Source organism: Camponotus vicinus, unplaced genomic scaffold (assembly GCF_025532165.1).
Source record: "Camponotus vicinus isolate PSW18456_S1 unplaced genomic scaffold, iyCamVici1.0 SCAF_4, whole genome shotgun sequence".
Classification (NCBI taxonomy): domain Eukaryota; kingdom Metazoa; phylum Arthropoda; class Insecta; order Hymenoptera; family Formicidae; genus Camponotus; species Camponotus vicinus.
The window spans coordinates 12,056,971-12,082,042 of record NW_028141976.1 but is presented as its reverse complement, the minus strand read 5'-3'; the positions used below and the strand labels follow the sequence as shown (position 1 = coordinate 12,082,042).

The 25,072-nt window shown below is 34.5% G+C and overlaps 1 long non-coding RNA gene across 1 annotated transcript in view; it reads right to left on the bottom strand.

Moving 5' to 3' along the window:
* The window catches only part of LOC145970292 (uncharacterized), a 95,660-nt gene that overhangs the window by 41,165 nt on the left and 29,423 nt on the right, over positions 1-25,072 (bottom strand). The gene's annotated exons all lie outside the window — the stretch shown is intronic.

Sequence of the window (25,072 nt, the reverse complement as noted above, 5' to 3'; positions counted from 1 at the left end):
TTTAAACATTTAGAAAAAAATAATTTTTTTTAATTTTAAAGATATCGCAAATCCGCTTGCGAGGCTCGATTCAGAATCGTTTGTAGTTGTTTGTAGTGCTTTTCGTTTCGTTTGTAGTCGAACGGTTCAAAAATTATAAACATTTAAACAAATGGCCAAGAGTGAACTTTTTTGTTTATTGAGATATCGCAAATCCACTTGCGCAGTCTTCTTTAGAATCGTTTGTAGTTGTTTGTAGTGCTTTTCGTTTCGTTTGTAGTCGAACGGTTCAAAAATTATAAACATTTAAACAAATGGCCAAGAGTGAACTTTTTTGTTTATTGAGATATCGCAAATCCACTTGCGCAGTCTTCTTTAGAATCGTTTGTAGTTGTTTGTAGTGCTTTTCGTTTCGTTTGTAGTCGAACGGTTTAAAAATTATAAACATTTAAACAATTTGTTTAAACATTTAAACAAAATGTTTATAATTTTTAAACCGTTCGACTACAAACGAAATGAAAAGCACTACAAACAACTACAAACGATTCTAAAGAAGACTGCGCAAGTGGATTTGCGATATCTCAATAAACAAAAAAGTTCACTCTTGGCCATTTGTTTAAATGTTTATAATTTTTGAACCGTTCGACTACAAACGAAACGAAAAGCACTACAAACAACTACAAACGATTCTGAATCGAGCCCCGCAAGCGGATTTGCGATATCTTTAAAATTAAAAAAAATTATTTTTTTCTAAATGTTTAAATAATTATTTCTCAGCAACGGTGCAACTATAAACGAAAGCAAAAGCACTACAAACAACTACAAACGATTCTGAATCGAGTCCCGCAAGCGGATTTGAGATATCGCAAAGTCGGGTGCAAGTCATTTTTTAAAATTTTTATATTTTTTAATCCATTGAACTACAAACGAAATTAACGTTACTACAAACAACTACAAACAAAATACTATCATTTTCCATAAAAAAAATTAATTTTGTAAAAGTCGGGTGCCAGGTTCACACAGGTAGCTTTCAGTGCGTTCAAAAGACTCGTTTACTAAAAGAATTAATTATTTCAATCATTTCAGAGCACTAGAAGCAATATGAATTATTAATAACGCTATTCGCTTTCACGAAGAATAAACTTGTGTAGATAATTCACTTTTACGTTATTGATTCTTTATAGCAGAATTTCAGAAAGAGACTACAATTATAATCATAAATGTAAACTTTGCGGAAAACAAAATTTAATAAATGTTTTAAATATGACCGAGTGAGTCCAACAATGTTATGTAATACATATCATGTTCGAATAAAATGAATTTAAATTTTTCATCTTAAGAACCTAATTGCTATAATAAGCAAAAAACAGTCAAATAGAAATAGTAATAGTAGTAGCAATATCTATTTATTATCTTAAAGTTATGCAGAATTTCCATTCGTACAATGTTTAAAAAAAATTTTTCCATTTTTCTTATATTTAACATCCCTCTAAATAAAATTACTTAATTTGCCCGAAAATGAACTTTGCTAATTGACTTCTCAATTTTACCCTAACTTAATCCGACGCTTTATTCCCTAATTTTCCTCGCTTGTTACAATGCTCTCCCACTCTCGCCCACGCAACTAATAATATATTTATTACAACGTCTAGAGGGATATAATAATTCATGTATAAAAAGAAAAATAACAAATCTTCTTTTAGATATTCCATTTTCTGTCACGTTACATTATCTTGAAGATCAATATCTGTCACATTCGAAAGACTCGTGCGAATCATTAAACGTTGTAATTTCGCCAGAAATCGCAGTCTCTGGCAAAATAAATAATGATGAAATTTATAAGATATTCCGCATAAGATATGCGCGAATTAAGTGTTCCGCGTAATCGTATCGCGAATGTTGCCTTGAACGTTACGTACAGGTATGGTAACGGGATACACGATGAACGCCGGAAATGAGGCGGAAAGAAAAATGAGCGCGACGAGAATACAACGGATAGAGAACGACGAGGGTAGGATAAAGACAACACGACGAAACAAGAAGGCAAGGGGAGCAACACGTAGAGAGAGTGCGGAGGGCACGACGACGATGCGAGCAGCGAGGCACGAGAGTGTTAACTGTCCTTTGAGCCTCGTCGACTGAAACATCTCACCCGTGCTACGTCTCGCTCTCGGTCCATGGGATGATCGGGCTAGAACGTAAGTGTATGTGTGTATATGGTCGAGCTGCGATGGCAAGGCAAATACATGGTCGGCTGCCTCGTAAAAAGGCATTTTCGCAGCTCCACTTGCGTCCAAAATGGCGGATAACATCGGCTCCGGGGGCCGTGTAAGCATCGTGTAACGACATACCTGATTACCCATAGTGACCAGTGAGCCGAGGGTGTCCCTCTTCGTCCTCTCCTCATTCTCCCTCCCTAGCCTCAATATGCTTCGGTAAGTCGTTAAGAACGCACCTCGTTAAGCCCCAGCCTTCGTATCATGTTATAGAAGACTATCCAGTCTTTTATGGCGTATAATCGCTGGTATTATTAGCGATGTAGCCCTTGTGCTGGCCACGAATGCAAATACGCCATCAACTAAATTGAAAATATACTCTTGATATTATTAAAAATGTTATATTATGTTGTCACGCTATAAGAACACATAATAATTGCACGTAGGTTTTAGGCGACAATTTCATTGACGCATGTTAATATATTTTTTCTTTCTATTCATATCATCAATGATTTAGAAATAGATTGAATCAGTTGTGAGATTGATCAATATTATATACCTACATCACATATGTATTATATGCCTCATAAATTAATGTTCAATAAAGAAATATATGTATATTCATACATACACATATATATATACTTAATTGTTTATTCATATTTAATATTAATTTTTAATTAATCTCAATTAATTCAGACTTTTTTTTCTAAATTATAAATAATATAAAAGGACAGAAAAATAAAAAATAATATACATATACATTCTTGTATTAATTAGGTTATTATTAGATAATTAAAGTAATTAAAATTATCGTATATAAAGATAATATTTTCATTTTGTTTGATCAAAGTTTCTACAAAAATGGCTTTTAATAAAAGTAGAGCCAATTGCGTAAAAAAATAATATTTTAGCTCAGTTTTATGTAGGCTTTGTTTCATGTAGGCTTTTATATTAGTCATATAACACATAATAACGTTGAATGTTGCAATTATTTTCGCTCTGTTTGCAATATTATTTTTGTAACGTATTTGTACATTATTGATAATATGATCTACGTAATTACTGTAAATATTGTAATGACGCATTTATATGATACATATGTCAACATTGTGAATGCACATACACGCTTATATATAGTAAGCACTCTAATAAATTTTATAAATACATGCAAATTTAATATAACGTTATAAATACACGGTGAGTCATTTTAATCTATAATCCCAATTATCTCGTTGGCAAAGCATGACAGAGAAAAAATTTTCCCACAAAAGTTGTTTGTTTCTTTGGGGGCCATAAGATGGCACCATTGGTTTGATTTTGAAGAGTCATTTGAAGGTCACGTGAAGGTTACCTTCAATTTCTTAAATGGAACCTACATTTTCTCATTACATATTCTTGTAGCTCATCTCGAGAGCTTTCCAAAACACTATAATTAAGTATTTTTCCCTCAAGTACTTATTGAGTTATGAGGCTTGAAATAATTTCTTAATTTTACATAAACCGTAAAATATCTTGTAAAATATTCATTTTTCGATTATCTTACCTTAATACTTTTATGTACAAAATAATGAGAGGCATCAATTAGTGTAAAGAAAACACACAGTTGTTTTTAAGAAAAAATATGTAATTGTTAATTGCAAATTACATATTTTTTCTTCAAAACAACTATGTGTTTTCTTTACACCAGTTGATTCCTCTCATTATTTTGTACGTAAAAGTATTAAGGTAAGATAATCGAAAAATGAATATTTTACAAGATATTTTACGGTTTATGTAAAATTAAGAAATTATTTCAAGCCTCATAACTCAATAAGTACTTGAGGGAAAAATACTTAATTATAGTGTTTTGGAAAGCTCTCGAGATAAGCTACAAGAATATGTAATGAGAGAATGTAGGTTCCATTTAAGAAATTGAAGGTGACCTTCACGTGACCTTCAAATGACTCTTCAAGGTCAAATCAATGGTGCCATCTTATGGCCCCCAAAGAAACAAACAACTTTTGTGGGAAAATTTTTTCTCTGTCATGCTTTGCCAACGAGATAATTGGGATTATAGATTAAAATGACTCACCGTGTATATTTATGAGACTGTATAAGCAATATTTCGTCAAAATGACATTTCGAAGCATGTTTTGTATACGTTATAAGCATTAAACAAAACAGAGAGCCGCATCCGATCAATATTAAGTGAAAAAAGCGAGTTTCTTAGAAACTTTCAATATCACACGGCTATAAGTTGGATTTCATGTTCACCGGAAACACGCATAAGATGAATCACAGATCCAAGGGCGTACAATTAAATTTCGAGATCGCGTATTCACGTCACTTTCGACCTAAATCGTATCGTAGCCGACACGGTATCCGTATTGACGACACGCTTGGCGCACTTTTAATGACGTTCAACGCCGACGTTTGAGTCGCCGGCGTAATAACTCGCCCACGTGGTTTCCGGTCGGCATTCGAACCCGCGATGTGTCATAAAGTTCTAGGCATGCAGAGCCGTCTGCATTGTCTCCTGTCTCGATTCATCTCCCGATTTCCATTACCGACGACATTCGAGACATTCCTGGAAACGTTTCCAACGATTTATCGTTACCTCCTATCTCCTCCCTCTCGGACAGGCCGTAGCCAAAGATAATCCTCGATGCAAACCCTGTACAAACACAGTGTGTAGCCGCATTTCGAAACTACGCCGGAACGATCCGGGCTTCGATGTTAGCAGGGTAAACTCAACGGTGCTGAAAACTGCCGCAACCGTGTTTGCCTGCGTTCTGAGATTTCAGTACGTCTATACGAAAAGAGCTACCTATGACGAATATCGCGATAGGTTTTTTTCAACTTGTAAAATGGCAGAGACGGTAAATTTGCAATAACTTTCGAATATTTATGGATTGATCGATTTTCCATAATCAGTTCGTCTTCAAGAGCTTTGTTCTTTTCAAGTGAGTAAAGAGAGTGAGAGTCTACTGAAAATATCTCTGCAAAGAAATTGACTGAATATTGATAGGCAATTTATATGATGCCGAGTATATGTAGTTAGGAACTCAAGTTCGAATATGTAGAATTAAAGAGAATAATTAATAACTACATACAGATTAGAGAAGTTTCGGTAATTAAATGCATATATGCATCGATGCAAATATTCACATACAAGAGAAAGTGATATTATATATTTCTTCATTAATTTAATTTCTATATTATTTCTTTTCCTCTATATATTCTATATATTATTAATATTCTATATTTTATTACAGATATTCTTTTTATATTCATTTTATATTGTTACGCCCGGGGCGGGGGCTTCGATAGATATCGAAGTCGCGCGGTAAAGAGATCGGCCGCTCGCGGGACGCGCTAAATAAACAAGCACTTAAGGAAAACTAATGAACTTTAATGCACTGCACAATTACAACACAAACGGTAACTCAGAACGTAAATACACAATAATAATAACACGGATCGACTCGCAAGAGAAACGCGTCCACACAGCCTGACAGCTGGCTCCAGACTAAAATGACAGCCGCCGCTGTCAACAACCTCTTGACAACGGACTTCTTCTCGTTCCACGACGGACTCGACCGCAACCCGAACCAGGGACGTAACAATATATTTCTAAGCCGATTCAATTTCTTGATATAAGTTATGCAATTACGCAAATATGAAACTTTTTAGTGATAAAGAGAATTTTCGATTTTAATTATATTTTTAAAATATTAATTTATTTTTGTATTATATTATTTTCAGTCTTAATTTTCAATCTAATTTTTACTTTGATATTTTAAGCAGTCAAATAAATCTAGTTTTGCTTCTCTCTTAAATCTCTAAATGAGAAACTGTTCGTTTACTATTTAAGATACAAAGTAGAAATTCAATTCTTATATAAAAGTTTCCGAAAATTTGCATTTTAATTAATTCTTTTGATTATCTAAACGTAAATAGATAGATAAATATTTTCAAGCTTTATAGCCAAGAAAAGGAACTTGGTTTATAATAAACCTTAAGCACTCATCCATCCACACCATATAAACTGCAAAACCTCCGCTATTAACAGACTTCATTCGCTCGCGTTCGCTTATGTTCTAACCTGTCTCCGCTTCCTCTCCTTCTCTTTCCAGAGTCTTTTTAGTATCCTCCCTTTTTCTGTTCCTAATTCATCGTTACATAATGTATCTAGTCTTTCCCTATAACTCTTACCCAAATTTACAAACCAATCGCCAATCACCGTGCATTCCCCTACATAATGTTCCAGATTATCCCTACCCAGTTTACAAAATCCACAGCTCTTTACATCCTCCCCCAACCAATATTTATTTGCTTCCTCCATATTACCGCACCTCAATCCTATCAACGCTCTAATACCGTCACCCGACATTGTCTTGTCCATATTTACATTTAATAAATATCTAGGCTTATTACACGCTATACCCAGCTCCTTGTATTTTATATTGTACCGCGCATTTCTAATCTTACTGTCAGTAGTTTGTTCTTGTAAATCTTGTTCTCTTTCTCTTATTACCCTGAGCATCTCGATACCTTCCCTTCTTGCAGTTCTTATCGCTTCAAGACCCCACCCCAAATTATTAAAATAACTTTCCCTTTCACTACTGAATAGATCTTTCTTCCCCCTGCCCGAAATCATCTCCGTTTTATCTTTTTCTTCCCAACATGCCGCCATTAGCCTATTCGAACTACTCTCTCTGCTCCTCTTTTCATACTTTATAGCTCTTAATCCCCAGTCAATTTTTAATTTCTTTATGCCCAACTCTCTCAAGATCATATACCGCGGCGTACAGAATTCCATTCTAAAAGTCCATCTGATGTAGTCCAGCCATACCTTTTCTAATTCACTTTTCTCCATCCATCCCCATACTTCCACCCCATATTCCATAACACTTTTGACTAGATAATTAAACAATGTCCATCTCCTCTTAAAATCATCTTTACATATCCTTTCGCCGAGGCCCCATACCTTATTTACTGCTAATCTTCCTTTCCTGCCCATTTCCTTCATATGGTCCGTGTAATTCCCTTTTCTATTGAACGTGAACCCCAAATACTTGAAAGTCTTCACCTCCTCTATTCTTTCCTTACCCCATTTCCAATTTCTATCTAACTTACCACCACTATTAAAAATCATGACCTTTGTTTTTTCTGTACTTAGTTCTAGCTTCCTATCCTTCAAAAATCTTTTCAGTGTATCCATCATATCATCCAGTGCCTCTTTATTCTTGGCCAGTAGAACCATGTCATCGGCGTAAGCTAACGACCATACTCTGCACATGCCCAATGCAATACCACCTATATTTCGCTTCTCTAACGCCTCGTCTAAATCCGCAATATAAAGACTGAACAGGTCTGGACTCAGAACACAACCCTGCCTCACACCAATCTTCGTGATGAAGCTTCTCGTAATCCCCTTGTTTGTCCTGACTGATGTCTCCGTTTCTTCATACAACCCTTTAATCCTGTTTAACAAGCCGCTGCCAACCTCTTTTTGTTCCAGTATCTTCCATAATTTTCCCCTCTTTACCTTGTCGAAAGCGGCTTTCAAGTCGATAAAAAGAGCACACACCTTGACATCTCCACGTTCCTTTACTTTCTCCCTCTGTACAATGTGGTTCAGAATAAAGATGTTGTCCATAGTAGATCTTCCCTTCCTGAAACCCGCCTGACTTTCAGGCAGCATTCCTTTCGCTTCTATAACTTCTTTTAATCTATTCCCCAGAATTTCGGCATACACCTTATATGCTGAGCACAGCAGTGAAATTCCTCTGTAGTTTTCTGCCTTCTCTTTATCTCCTCTCTTATACAGCGGAACCACTATGCTCATTTTCCACTCCGATGGAATAGTTCCTTCCTTCCATATCTGTTTTATTAAGTCCACCAGACAACCCCTCACCGCTGAACCACAAAACCTCAAAGCTTCCATCGGGATTCCGTCTATTCCAGCTGCTTTGCCTAATTTCATCCTCATTACTGCGTCCGCTATCTCCCCCTCCTCTAACTCTCTCTCCTCTTCTTGCTCATACCTTTCGTGTTTCTCACCTCGTATTTCCATAGTAATTGTACCGTCCCCTTCTTCACCTTTCTTTCCCCCAGTTCCGTTCTCCTTCATTGTTATCTCCTTCTCCGTGCCTCCCAATAACTTCATAAAATGCTTTCTCCACTCTTCTCCTTGAATATTGTTCTCCGTCCATTCCTTCTTCTTTCTTCGCCTGTTTATAAACCTCCAAATCTCTTTTTCATTCCTCAAATTTCTCAACTCCTCCTCTTCTTCCGCTCTTTTGTCCTTCCTTCTCCTCTCTAACAACTCCCTAAAGTCTCTCCTTCCTTCCATAAAGTCTTCTCTTCTACCTTTCCCCTTTTTCCATCTCTTGTACTTTCTTTTTACCTCCCTTTTTTTCCTCGTGCAACTTCTGCTCCACCAGTCCTTATGCCCTATTTCTTTCCTCCTCGGTTTTTTAACCTCCTTATAAATCAGTGCACTATGTATGAGCTCTTTTATTCTTCTCCATTTCTTTTCTACCGGCCACGACTTTTGCCACTCCACGCTCCCTAGCTCCGTCGTTCTCTCGAAATATAGTCTCCTCGCTTCCTTGTCCCAGTTTATTATTTTCCTCCCGGTATTTAGTTCCACGTACTCTTCATCTCCTTCTTCTGCATCCTGTCTTCCAGTCCCCTCCATCTTCATTGCCAAGGGTAAGTGATCCGAGTCCACCCTGTCGTCTACCTTAAATTCTAACACTTTGTCATGTATGTATTCGTTTACAATAATATAGTCGATTACCGAACTCCCTCTCGCACCTACATAAGTAAATTCGCCTTCCCAGTCCCCCATTGTTCTACCGTTTAGTATATACCAGCCTCTTTCATCCATCATATCCGTAAACTGCCTACCTCCCTTACATACTACTTTGTCCTTGCTTTTCCTTTCCACATCACAGTCCGCCAGTCTGTCCCTTCCGAACTCCCCTATCCTTATGTTGAAATCGCCTCCTATGATTATTCCTTCTCGCTCATGCCTTTCAGTAATATTCTTTAATGTTGTCTCTAAATCATTCACCAGGCCTTTATTATAAATTGTAAAAATATTCAGCATTGTACCGTCTGCTGAAAGCCATGTATGAGCAATGCCGTCTAATAACATTGCAGTCTTTACCACATCGTAACCCCTAATCCAACTTTTCTTTACTCCTATCAAAATTCCGCCAATCGCCCTACCTTTTTTCTTTTCCCTCCCCGCTTTTATGTTCACCCACTCGTGAGACCCTGGTAATTTGTCCTTAATCCTATCCCAACCTTTCTCCTCTAGCCATGTCTCGCATAAACCTACAAAATCATTTCTTATTATATACTTCCAAAAATCCTTGTCCTGTCTCTCTAAACCGGCTACATTCCAGAATAAAACCCTTCTTCTCCTGTTATTCTCTCTCTCCCATCTTCCATTGTCCTTCTTACCCTCTTCCTCATCTACCTTTTTCCTCGACTCATCCTTTAATTGGCTACCCTTCAAAAATTTTTCTTTTCTATAAGCGTGTTCTCCTCTTCATTCCACACATACTTCCTTCCTTGTATTTCTAATTTCTTGTATCCTATTTTAACCCGTTTTCCATCCATCTTTTCTTTCCGCGCGCGGTCTCTTATCAATCTTTGCACCTCCCTTTCCTCGAACGACAGGTCATGATCGATGAAAATTTTTCTGCTCCCTAGCTTACTCTTTGATTTCATTACAATTTCCTTCGAATCCCAGCAGTCCATTTCCACAACAATTACCTCCTTTCCCTCCTTACCTGATGTTTGCATATTCTTCACCTTCTCCTTAACTCCAAACTCCTTCTCCAGAAATGTCTCTGCTGTTTCCCTTATACATCTACTATCTTCCTTTTGCAATCCTCTAATTACAAATTTATTTCTTCTTTCCCTCTTATCACTTATGCTTCTTTCGCTCTTCTTTACTAACTCTGTCACCCTTCCTACAATCTCTTCAATTTTGGCCCCCTTTTCGTCCACGACTGTGTCTTCCTTTGATTGTTCCATCTTCCGTAGCCTCACCTCTAACTTATCCATTCTGTCCTCCAACCTTTTTTCTCTTATGGTCCAACCCTCCTCTAATTTGCTCATTCTCTCTTTCATCCCTTTCATCTCCATCTTCATATCCTTCAACTCCGCATTTATCTCTCTCAAGATTGCCATCATCGAACCGTCCTCTTCATTCTTCTTCAGCACCATCCTGTCTACATCCCCTTCTCTCTTCTCACCCTCGGGTCCGGTTCCTACTAATCGCTTGTCCAAGACTGGGGGCGATCTTATCGTCTTGTTGTCTCTCTTAAAGATGTCATTCCCATTCTGTACTTCCCCCTCTCTTTTCCTCTTAGCTTTCTTCAATTCACATGCCATATCCTTTTCGCTTCTCACAAAATCTAATATGCTGGTCGAATTCGCTCTTTCCCTCATTCTCAGTTCTTCCTTTGAAAGCCTTCCTTTACCTCTTTTCTCTTCTTCTGGAGTAACCTGATCTTCTTTATCCGTTTTTTTCCTTCCTGACTTATCTACCATCTTATCTGCGCCCCCATTTACATCCGCCATCAATTCGCTCTCGTCCATCCCGCTCGCCAATTCGCTGTCCATCTCTATGCTCAATCTATCTCGCCAATGAACTCGCTCAGCGAACGCCGCGCTGATTGGTTGGTTCTTCTAAGAACCAATCCCGTTCAACTATTCCCGAGCAGTTTGGCTCGCCGAACGCGCCTAGTGCCGCCACCTACACCGTCTACGCAACGCAAATTTCGCTCTCTTTTGGAACGCATCCGCAGCTCCTTCCCCCCCTTCGCACCCTAACCTCACGCTCTCACCTTTGCCTTTAACACTCCTTTCTATAATATTACTGGGATTCCAACTTCCGTTATTATCCTATCCTGATTCTCTATTATTCCTTCTACCTATCCAACCCTCTGACGCCCGCCACGCTTCCTATTACTGCCTATGCTCTCACTCTCTCTCACCGTCTCACAACCACACTTACACACCGCACTCGCTCCTCTAACCAAGTCCATTATCTAAACGTAAATAGTTTCTTTAGTATATAAGATATTATTTTATCGAAAAAATTTCATTTTTGAAATTTCCTGGGATCACATATTTTATCTTAGCAACTGGGAGATAATACATATAATTTTATAAAAATACAAGATTTCAGGAACAATTATTGATAAATATTGCAAGGAGAAATTACGTATTTTCGATGGAGATTTGTATTCCTTAAATTAGAAGAAATATCTGGCATAATTCGCTCGTCAAAATATCAATCGCAAAATAGGATGCCGTTCCATTTTGCGAGGTTTAATCTCGCCGATGACACACAATTTGATTCCTCTCTTTGCAACCCGCTTACATTATTCGTTGGGAATATCCTTCACCACGATTTCACGTGACGCCTTGTTATAAAAACGCAGAGCTTCTCGGAAAACCGAATGACTTACCAGTCCACAATATTCCATCTTGCGTAACACGTGTTGTATGAATATATTGTGTGAATACAAATTGAATACAATAACGAATAATCTATATCCATGCCACCCACCCTATTTCGCATGCATTCATCCATTTAGTTTACGAATGTCAAATATGTATACTGAATTATAGATTTAAAGTCAAAATAATAATAAAAAAATAAAAGAAATAAATAAAAGAGAGGAAATGCTACAAAGAAACCTCATAACTCCAATTCCTTTGATAAAATTTTATGTTAATATATCTCTCTCTCTCTCTTCGCAGTTCTTTTTATTATCATGTCCAGAATATCTCACTGATATACTTGAATATCTTCTTGAGAGAATACTGGTTATTCAAAAAATGTTTTAGATTAAATTTTAAGAGAGATATTCTGTGATCTTCACAATTTTTTTCAATATTTCCGAGATTTCAACATCATTTTTGTTTTTCAAATGGACTGCGTTGAATATTTTATCAGAATGGATCATCAGTTGATAAATATTAGCATAACGACAGATATTTTCGAAGCAGTATCATCATTAAACCCCAACTCCCATTTCAGTAATAAGAGCGAAGCTTTTTCCGGCATTCTGCGGCTGTTCGAAAGAGGTTGAAGAGAAGAAAGTAGGAAATAAATAGAAGTAAAAAGACTGACAACAAGAAACTTGGCGGCACGGATATAGGTCGCGCGTGAAAATAAGTAGGATCCACGATTTCCGGTGAACATTAGCGCCTTTGCATTTTCACAGAAGCACAAGAAACTCCGCGATATTAAAGAAGAATACACACAAATGGATAAGTTCTCTCGAGCTTCGTGAGATATTACGTTGCTCCGAGCTATGAATAATTTCCGTGGCCGACGACAGTGTCTGTTGCTTACCTTGCACAGCAAGAACACATACTTTCGTCACTGCAATTTTACGATAACTCTCCGAAAAGTGCATCTGTGGCACTCACATATTAATCAATGATGGCAAATATGTATATTGCCTCTCTTGTATATGATCTTACGCTCGAGAAAGCGCGATAGATACATCTGGCGTAAGTTTCGTCTCATATATAGAGTAGCGTTCTCTCTATCTTTCTCATCATTTTTACAATAAGTATCTATGAATTAATACAGCGAAATTTCTTAGTATAAAAATTTCCAAGAGTTCTTAATATTCAGATATATTAAGAAAAAAAATCTTAAATTATATTAAATTCAACCTTAATTTAATTCAAATTTATACAATTTATAATTATTAATTAAATTAATAACTTTTGCTTTATTTTTAATTTGTTCCAATAATGGGCAATTTATCTATAAAAGTATCCGTTAATTAATAGAATGCACAAATAACTATGTTTTATAATAATATTATATTTGTTGAAAAAGACTTCAAGTGTAAACATATTTTATCGAAATTGCTAATAAAAAATAAATACTGCATAATATATAAAAAAAACGGTTGAATTTTTTTAAGCGCAGGTTTTTTATCGATTACGAGTATATCGAGAATAATATTTAAAAGGGGTAGATATAAAGGGCTGTTTAAGCTCATTATTTTCCGTGCAGTTCAATTTTCCAGCCCTCATCGACTTGGCGAAGAAAAGATCAAGTTTATAAGCTGTTCGTAGTACGAACGCGAGTTCGATATTACAAACTTCTGCATTTTGAAGTGGCATGCCGAGAGAAACGAGGTCTTGCCGATTGTTTTGTTTAAATAGCGTCCGACTCCCTGTTTGAGAAACGATAAAACTTTTAAATCGTTCAACTTTTTCACAAAGTAAATATAATCAAAACTAAGTTTCTCACTTTCTTATTCGAATTAATGACCTTTTTTAATTTAACAGTTTATAATTTTAAATTATAAGAAATTATTAAGAAATTATTCGCGATGTATTCGTGATCGATTTTATTAATTTTTCTCAAAATAATATAAAATTCTCCAAAAAATAGAAAAAGAATCTTTTAAGAAATTTTTAGAGTCCTTTAAATATATATTCCTTTATTAAAATTCGTTACTATTTAAATTTCATTTATAAATCATTAAAATAAATCATAAATATAACGAATTTAATAAAATTTATGAAAGATTAAACATAATTATATTAAATAAAATGTTTAAGAAAGTTTAGTGCTTTAAATAAACACATATTTTTCGTAATTCATTTTCTCATACTTGAAATAATCCGCAAAATGAAAAACAAGCTGTATCTGGCAATGCATTCAGAATGCATGAATAGTTTGCTTAATAACTAGAGCAGAAAACGAAGCTGCTGCATTATTTATCGTCACTTTGGTCTCCCTTTCCTTCCCCGTTTCGGTATACATTGATTCCTTATTCGGTTCATCTTCAAAGACCAATCCAGAGAGCGACATTTCAAACATTTCCTTACATTCTCACGAGTTCAATTTGCAATTGAAAAAAATGCTTTACGGAAACATACATGACTGAAATGTATAAATGTCCTAACAAGACTGCAGTAAGATGCTGTTATAAAAATCACTTTCAGATACATCAATATCCTTTAAGAGTTATAAAAATTATTAGATAAATTAATATCGATACTAGCGGAAAAATAATTTCTTGTATTCAGTTAACGTGTCCTTTGATATTTCGTTAATTTTATCCTTAGTAATGACTTAAACAGCAGAATTCTTAATCGATATAACAAAAAATGTTCTTGAAGTCTATTTGCGATCAGTAACGAATAAATAGACAGCTTTCGCGTTTTTTAGGCATAGTAGTAGTATTTTTCTTTAAGCGTGAAAATATATTAGCATATCAATAAGATAATAAATCTCTCGTAAGTACACTGAGAAAAAAATTTTGTAAAAACATTGAAAATTTTGTTGAATTAACTAAATCCGGCGGTCACGGGCTGCCAACAGCATATACAGGCCGAATAATAAGATTACATAATTGTTTGAAATAATGAAAAGTAGTTAATTGAACTAAATATTATTTTAGATCAACTGAAATAGATATAGTGAGAACTAGAAATCTGTTTGGGCGAAGTAAATGAGTTGTTCTTCTGTGTATATGTTTCAATGTTCTGAGCGAATATATAATCCTTATGACAATATATCCATTAAAAACAGAATAATTTTTCGTCAAGTTAGCTAACTACTAAATTTTTATTTTAATGTCATTTCTCAAAAACTTGATCGATTTAATGTTCTCTGTATATAGATACATATATGATGGAATTAAAAAAAAATTAACCGTTTGCTTAATTACATGGAGCTCTGGAGCTCCTTGCAAAAGCTATAGGAGATGCGGCTATAATATCGCTCTTTAATCGATAAGCCGTGATTCGTGGGACCTGTGTCGCGGCCTTATATTACTGTCTTAGATGAATGTCACTTTCGGGTTAGGCGTTTTCCTTTTCGCCATCTAGAGGCGAGGCGTGAAGCTCGTGGAAGTATATGAATATTATCGTATTTAATTCAATTAATTTTGGTCTTGAAATGAAACAACAATGTCGAGAAAATTCAATACAATAATTGATTCAATTAACTAAATGTATAAATTGTATTTAATTGTTTTATGATTTCTCTCAAATCATTATTTCGTTACATCAAGTTCAGACTATTAGTTGTAATATATCTTGTATCTAACTGAAGATTTAGTTCATCGTAACATGCGAACAAGATTAATAAAATGGAATATTTGATTGTTTCAAACCATCAAAATTGTTTTTCCAAATTTTTTAGTTTAACAATATGTGCAGTTACTCAGATTTTGATTCAGTTCATTCAACATATCTTTTTAGTTCCAGTAACACATAATGGTGTTCATGCAACTATACCCATTCAACTAATTGATTCAAGTGTCTCAATCACTCATTTTGTTAATTAAAACACATTTTTTGTTATTTAGACAATTTTAGCATTGAATTAACAAAATAGAAGTCAACTAAAGTTATTTATTTAATTCAACAATTCCTTTTTCTCAGTGTACTTTGCAAAGTGGCGTGCGAGTCGATTGCGAGCGAAATGGCACAACATCGAGTAGAATCTGCGGAAACGAAGCGTTATAACGGGGTAGATCGATACGAAGAACGAGCCCTTTCATTTATCCGGCGTGTTTCGTCGCGCCCTGTGCGACTCTATAGTGGAAAGTTTCCAGAAAAGTATCCCGTTTATAGAACGCGTAACGCGGCCGCGTATTATGTGGCGACGAAATCGCTCCATCGAGATCAAAACTGCGCGCGACACCGACCGTCCTCCCCTGAGACGACGCAGAATATGGGGCACACAGCGAAAACTGAAGGAAGTAACAATAAAGATTTGCCAAGACGGGGGAACGGTTTATAACACCAACGGCGAAACAATCGGCTTCTCGAATCCACATTTCTTGTCGCATTGTATGAATTCTCGATAATCATGCAATTATTAACGCGTACAATTCCGAATACAGAGACGGAAATCGCGTTGGTGGAGAGACGCATAATCCGTAGAGATAGAGCCACGAAATGATATAGGTTACGTCTTGGAGCATCGACAAATTCATGGTGCGTTGCTTAATTCAGACATTACAAGCTGCATCGATCAACAATTACCATCGACAGTGCTTTATTATTATAAATGACTTCATCCGTATTATTATTGACGTTATGCCGATAGATATTGCTCTTATGCAGCTATTATGCCGTACTCTCTTCTTCGTGAAGCAATCGGAGAAAGGCATGACAAGCAAACTGATTTGTCTTGTACCGATATTCCGATTATAAAATTATTTTAATAGGAGATTCTATTTATATATTGATATAAAAAGTCTGTTTACGTTTATTGATTAGAAGGTAATTATGCATAAAATGGGCCCACCCTCGTACATATATGTCATTGACATATGTTGTCAAGTTGATGTCCCTGATTAACGTTCTGAAGGTTTTATCCGGCGGTCGTACTTTATTCAAAAGTTGCGAACAATTAAAGTTCTAGAAGTATGGCGTGTAATTTGTGAAGAATGAATACATAAGATGTATAAATTTCAATGTGACTTTGATGTATTAATGTAATGCTCTTCAACAATACCAAATCGAGGTATTGCTACTCGCATATCTCTCCACAAACGTTCTATGTTTTGTATGTGGACACCGGTTTGTGGATCCACAAAATTTCTGCTATGATTTACTGTGAAATGAGAATATCCATTGATGTTTAAATTGTTATATGCGCGCCAGGAATCGGAATGGATAATTGAACCGCGAGCAATTCGACGATATATGATGTCGAAAAGAGTGGTACTTGTGCGATCTTTAACAGGCATAATAAACATCTTCCCACTGACTCGCTTAATAGCACTAAACACCCACTGGCCTTTTATGATTCGTCCCGGCGGGGTGGGTGCGGGAGGGGGGGCCGAATGCCCCCCTTGCACCCCCCCCCCCGTGTGTGTGTGTGTGTGTGTGTACACATTTTTACGACGCTTTTCTCTGCTGTATTCTTCAATTTCATGCAAAAACGCTTCGATTGAGTTCTAATTTATTGATATTTGAGGTGAGGCCGCTAAACTGAATAATTATCTTAGTTTTTTAAATTTGTTACGATAATTTTAGTTACTTCAACAATGGATAATAACTAATAAAGAAATGCTTGGTGGGTTAAACGTCATCGTGGAGATTGATGAAGCAAAAGTCGGAAAACGGAAATATAATAAAGGACGAATCATAAAAGGCCAGTGGGTGTTTAGTGCTATTGAGCGAGTCAGTGGGAAGATGTTTATTGTGCCTGTTAAAGATCGCACAAGTACCACTCTTTTCGACATCATATATCGTCGAATTGCTCGCGGTTCAATTATCCATTCCGATTCCTGGCGCGCATATAACAATTTAAACATCAATGGATATTCTCATTTCACAGTAAATCATAGCAGAAATTTTGTGGATCCACAAACCGGTGTCCACATACAAAACATAGAACGTTTGTGGAGAGATATGCGAGTAGCAATACCTCGATTTGGTATTGTTGAAGAGCATTACATTCATTACTTGGCAGAATTTGTTTTTAAAAGACGATACTCGTTCAACGAAAGAATTGAGGCTTTTTTCAATATAATGTCCAAAATGTATCCGTTAAACGCAGAATAAATATTAATTGATTACACACGTGGAATAATTATTGATAATCTAATTATTGATTGACCTAATTTAATTTTTACTTATTCACTAGCTGTACCCTGCGCGCGCTGCTACGCCTACAAAAATCGAATTTAAAGTGAACTCGTTATAACAATTCTGTGCTCATTTTTTTCAAAGTTTCATCGCAATCGGATGATCGGTTTAGGAATGCATAAGGGACAAACAAACAAATATTCATTTTTATATACTTCTTGTACTTCTACCTTAGTTGTCATTTTGTTTCAAAAATCATTGTCATTTTATATCAAAAAAATTGAGATTCCCCTCCCAGGATCCATTTTCCAGTCCAGACATCGGTTCTGGAACTATATTTCACTTCTTGAGGTTACCACCTTCCCAACAATACCCAATATTACATATACCAAAAAAATAGAGATTCCCTTCCCAGGAACCATTTTCCAGTCCAGACATCGGTTCTGGAACTATATTCCACTTCTGGAGGCTACAACCTTTCCAACGTTACCCATATACCAAAAAATCTGGAGGTTCCCATTCACATTTAAGTCATCTTACACTAAACAAATCATTTTTAACAGCACCCGAAAGTATGCAATCTCATTCAAAAAATGATAAAAACGCATCGTAACGGAACACTGCTTCACGTATCATTACGGAATGTTGACTAAAACCTTCCCAGGAGTTCATAGATCATTTCATCCGAAACAACCTATATGATTAGAGCTAAACTGTGGCTTCCTATAAGACACAAACAAACAAACATTCATTTTTATACAGGGTGACCCATTTTAACTTAGGCAGCCAAATAACTCGAAAAATAAGCAAGATAGAGAAAAATGTTTTAGACAAAAGTTGTATGGTTTCGAGGGGGCCATAAGATGGTATCATTGGTTTGACCTTGAAGAGTCATTTGAAGGTCACGTGAAGGTCACTTCAATTTTTTTAAATGGAATACCCTATATATTTTTGTACATTCTTGTAGCTTATTTCGAGAGCTTTCCAAAACACTATAATTAAGTACCTTTCCGTTAAGTACTTTTTGAGTTATGATGCTTGAAATAATTTCTTAATTTTACATAAACCGTAAAATATCTTGTAAAATATTCATTTTTCGATTACCTTACCTTAATAGTTTTATGTACAAAATAATGAGAGGAATCAATTGGTGTAAAGAAAACACATAGTTGTTTCGAAGAAAAAATATGTAATTTGCAATTAACAATTCCATATTTTTTCTTAAAAACAACTATGTGTTTTCTTTACACCAATTGATTCCTCTCATTATTTTGTACATAAAAGTATTAAGGTAAGATAATCGAAAAATGAATATTTTACAAGATATTTTACGGTTTATGTAAAATTAAGAAATTATTTCAAGCATCATAACTCAAAAAGTACTTAACGGAAAGGTACTTAATTATAGTGTTTTGGAAAGCTCTCGAAATAAGCTACAAGAATGTATAAAAATATATAGGGTATTCCATTTAAAAAAATTGAAGTGACCTTCACGTGACCTTCAAATGACTCTTCAACGTCAAACCAATGATACCATCTTATGGCCCCCTCGAAACCATACAACTTTTGTCTAAAACATTTTTCTCTATCTTGCTTATTTTTCGAGTTATTTGGCTGCCTAAGTTAAAATGGGTCACCCTGTATATAGAAAAAGAAGATTGCTATTCATGACCTTCATAATACATCAAAGTCACATTGAAAGAGTGACCGCAAAATCAGTGGTTTTTTCGTCTATTTTTGGTCCCGCGATATTGGAGCTGAATTGTGTGTCAAATGATACCTTATGACAAGACATCAATTACAAAAAATTTTTAAGTTGAGGTGAGAATTGATTCCAGAGATATGGGAGGTCAAAGTAGTCAAAATTCATTAACTCGTCAGCCCGTACGCTTTAAAGCACGAATTTTTCTTTCAGTCCGATAATTTAAAACTTCGCACCCGGGGGTTTTGCTAGCTGCTGACAATGAATTTGAAGTCAGATTTTTAAAATTCATAATGGCCGATTTAATATGGCGGACCATGTATTTAAAAAATGTTTTAATTTCTTTTTCTTGTTAAGTAAATCGATCCACAAATATGTGTGAAAACACATACTAAGATTTAGTTTTCTTGATTTTGTTCCTTGGAAATGGTTATGGATATATTACAAATATCAGGATTAGGTACATGTATCCCACGATATTGGCCATATCCAAGGAACCACACAATTGTCATAACGTTAATGAATTTTAATAACTTCGACTTCCCATATCTTTGGAACCAATTCTCACCTCAACTTAAAAATTTTTTGTGATTGATATCTTGTCATAAGGTATCATTTGGCACACAATTCAGTTCCAATATCGCGGGACCAAAAATAGGTGATTTTTGCGGTCACTCTTTATACATCTTATGTATTCATTCTTCACAAATTACACGCCATACTTCTAGAACTTTAATTGTTCATAACTTTTGAATAAAGTACGACCGCCGGATAAAACCTTCAGAATGTTAATCAGGAACATCAACTTGACAACATATGTCAATGACATATATGTACGAGGGTGGGCCCATTTTATGCATAATTACCTTCGCATTTATTAAATGTTAAAGCGATAACTTTTATTCCAATAGAAAGTAAATGTCCTTTAGTTATTTTATGAATACAGTTTTTCAGAATAACATTAAACAAATATCATAAAATATATTTCAAATGCAAGACTGTCGAAAAAAACATTACATGTAAAAAAAATACAGAATATAAATCATAAATATTTTCTTATGTGTACGCGCTTTAAAAAATAAAATACAAAATAATATTTATCTATTAATATATTTACCTATTAATTAATAGGACACCCATTTATTCGTCACACATCTCACTTTGCTTTTATTAGTCTCTCTCTATTTCCATATATTTATCAAAATAATATTGTATATTAAAAATTAATTTCAATTTAATGTTATACCAATTTAATTTAAAGTTTGATTTAAAACCGATCGAAAAATACTTACCGAATTACTGTATTAATTAAATGTCATCTTATTATGCAGGAACCTATATATAAACAAAGTCCAGAATAATATTATATTTGCACGCACAGATATTGTCCACATCCATATAAATACAATACGCACAGATACACACATTTATTGCATTACTGTACTTTAATGTATAAATTCTACAAATATATTTATAAATTTCTTTTCAATAATTTATTAATCTGCGTTAATAAAATAGAGAGAGAGAAAAATCTAATAAATTTTCTCAATAAATTAATCTCAATAAATTATTAAATATTATGTTAGAAATATTTTGTGAAATGCAATACATGCAAGTACATTTTTTTTATCTATATACGTATACAGGGTGACCCATTTTAACTTAGGCAGCCAAATAACTCGAAAAATAAGCAAGATAGAGAAAAATGTTTTAGACAAAAGTTGTATGGTTTCGAGGGGGCCATAAGATGGTATCATTGGTTTGACCTTGAAGAGTCATTTGAAGGTCACGTGAAGGTCACTTCAATTTTTTTAAATGGAATACCCTATATATTTTTGTACATTCTTGTAGCTTATTTCGAGAGCTTTCCAAAACACTATAATTAAGTACCTTTCCGTTAAGTACTTTTTGAGTTATGATGCTTGAAATAATTTCTTAATTTTACATAAACCGTAAAATATCTTGTAAAATATTCATTTTTCGATTATCTTACCTTAATACTTTTATGTACAAAATAATGAGAGGAATCAATTGGTGTAAAGAAAACACATAGTTGTTTTTAAGAAAAAATATGGAATTGTTAATTGCAAATTACATATTTTTTCTTCGAAACAACTATGTGTTTTCTTTACACCAATTGATTCCTCTCATTATTTTGTACATAAAACTATTAAGGTAAGGTAATCGAAAAATGAATATTTTACAAGATATTTTACGGTTTATGTAAAATTAAGAAATTATTTCAAGCCTCATAACTCAAAAAGTACTTAACGAAAATGTACTTAATTATAGTGTTTTGGAAAGCTCTCGAGATGAGCTACAAGAATGTACAAAAATATATAGGATGTTCCATTTAAAAAAATTGAAGTGACCTTCACGTGACCTTCAAATGACTCTTCAAGGTCAAACCAATGATACCATCTTATGGCCCCCTCGAAACCATACAACTTTTGTCTAAAACATTTTTCTCTATCTTGCTTATTTTTCGAGTTATTTGGCTGCCTAAGTTAAAATGGGTCACCCTGTATAGGAAGCTTCGAAAGTCCATTTTCCAATTTTGATAGAAAGAGATGCTTGATCCTATTTATATGTACATATGTACGAATGTTGTTCGAAATAATAAATGTCCAAAACCACAGTGATAGATCGAAACAATGGTGATGACACGTGAAAAGCGTTTTTGGGTCAAGGTTCGTATATGTAGTCAAATTATATTGAAGTACACGACAACGGATCGAGAGATTGCAAAGGCGAAAGTTTCTCGCGATACGTTTACAGTCGCGCAACAGATGCCGCAACAACCCTCTATCATGGACAGAATAACTGCGAATGTACAATCTCTCTTTCTCTCGCGGGTACACCGATAAAGAACTTTTGATCGCTGCTAACAATGATTGTTTAATGTACGTGAGAGCTTGTTAAAATTCCCGATAAGATAATTCACTTATATCGATCGATGTTGTATTTATGATTTCTATTTTTCGAAAATTTGATAGTGCAATAAAAGGAAAGCTCTGATACCTAAATACAAAATATTTGATGTAAACGTAATTTTATTCAATTTAAATAACAAAAATATTATTTGAAAAAGTTGAGACAATTTCACGAAAGTTTATCTAAATTAGTCAATAAATTTGTTAAAATTTTGAAGAACTTATTGATGTATAATATATAAAACAATTTCGTGAGAGATAAACTGTCATTTAAGATAATAAGCGGGACTTTAAAATAAACTGATGATATTTATTCCCATATTTTTGATGCTTTGATCACATTTAATTGAAATAAAATTAATTACAAGTATTCTTCATATAACCAAAATTATACAATGTATAACTGTGTTTTAAATGTAAAATTTTGTATAGAAATAAATCAAATATGAAAAAAAGCATTCATAAATACCATGCATATTTTTCGCTAAATTGATAAAGAATATGATTAATATTTTAAATATATATTAAAAAATAGCTTACGATTGAAAAACGCTTTTTTCCTTCTATTTCCCACAATTTCAAAAAAATGATCTTTCTCTGGAATTATTATATACTAAAACAAAATTATTATAATAGCTTAATTGTTAGATTACATTAACAAATTTTTTGTGGTTATTATGATATTACGTATATATCAATTAGAAATAAAGTTTCAAAATCCTTGTTAAGATATGTGTCCTTCTCTCGTGTTTCTCTCTTCATCTCTATTAAGGAGAAAAAGCCTAAGCCGCTCTGTATTAAACTCCGATGCTTATTTTAATCAAGCATCTCCGATGCTTATATAATATAAGCTTTTTTCAAAACAATCACACGCCAATCGTAAGTTTTATCGGTCCAGACACGGTATCGATTTACGTCCCTTTGGCGACGAGCGAAAATGGGAAATGCCAGAGATCGGTCATGCTGCTCCGTATGGAAACGTCGCGCGATAACCCGTGCGATGTGTTGTTACTCAGGAGAGAGGAAATCGAGTTTCAAGATTTATTCGTGATATCCCGGTGGACCGATAAGGTTTATTATTTGTGCGCGCCGCAGTGATCAGCGGTGGTGTATGACAAACATTTTCGTCGCCGCGTTCAAAGCAGATTACTTCCGCGTTATATACTCCACCGGATCGACTTGCAACTCCGGGAACTTGATTTCGCGACCCAAAGGGTCTCTTTCATCCGGGAGAATCGAACGCGCGAATAAAATATAGTAAAATCACATGCGACGCGATAAAATATATTTAACACGCGTTTATATCTGCTTTTAAATATGTCTCAAGATGGAACAATTATGTACGAGACTAACAAAATTATGACTTTACAAGTCATTTCCCAGATGAGTCGTTTTCAACTGCACGACGAACTAAACCGTTGGACAAAACACAGAGATGTTATAAATAATAATGTAGCGTACTCTTTCCGCGAGTAAAATGTCTGATTTAAAGTCTGCAGTGTTATTTTGCAGGAAAAGAAAAGTCTAAACTTTATGCTAAAATATACTGATACATTTAAACATTGTATTCGCTTCTGATTTATATCTACTATGTAAAATAATTTTTAATTATATGTAATTATATATTTAATTATCATAATAATTATAATTATTAAGTAAATTGATTTCTATCTGTCATGAAACTAAAATTATCTTACATTAAAATTTAAAAAAAAATTATATCGTAGTTGGTCGACACAATGAATACACATGTGTATTAAAAAGAGCCAAATGTTACGCGTTGGTTTTATTATGCTCAGCAACATAGTGTACCCTTTTTACGTCACTCTTTATTAATATTTCACATTTTCTCTTTTCATTCTATTCGCGCGATGTGGTGAATAATGTTGAAGCTAAAATAAGCAAAAACTTGGAATATGTTGCAAAGTAAGCCCTTTTAAAGTGGCCACAAATTTTACGGTCCTGTGAACTACTTCGACTAATTTTAATATGTAAAAATGCCGAATAAATTGAACCTTTTATTATCTTAATCTCTTTACAAGACTTTTAGATAAATTTTAAGTGTTGCTTATATTAATTAATATATACTAGAAAAATTAATATATATTAGAAGATACATATTTTGCATTAATAGATGGATGTAAATATTTCGAGCATGTTCGAAATGTTTATCGAAATTAGCAGAGCATATTTTAAAGCGCAAACACACACTCAACAATCGCCGCCTCTTATATTTAATAAATTTACAAATTAATACACATTCTGAAATGCGATGATAAACAAAATTTTTTTATCACTATATAAAAATAAATAGGCGAAAAAAAATTAATACGCGAATAAATTGATGTTGTAAATAAAGTAATAAAATAACCGAGATGGGAGTTGCGAAAAGTCGTTTTAAAGTCGTTCGCGTGTCGAGAATACCTTAAAATATGCCCTTGTCGCTCGGTGAGGATCCTTAAAATATACTTTCGTCGTCCCAGAGTGAACATCCTTAAAATATGCTAAGAATTTTCAGGACGTTGTTCCCCTAACACGGGCCGTGTGAAACCGAAAGGGTCGCGCGCGTTGGTTATTCTAAGCGCTCCTGAAAGCCAGTCATGCAATTAAAATTCGTTCATCCGGCAAAAATGCAGTCCTCC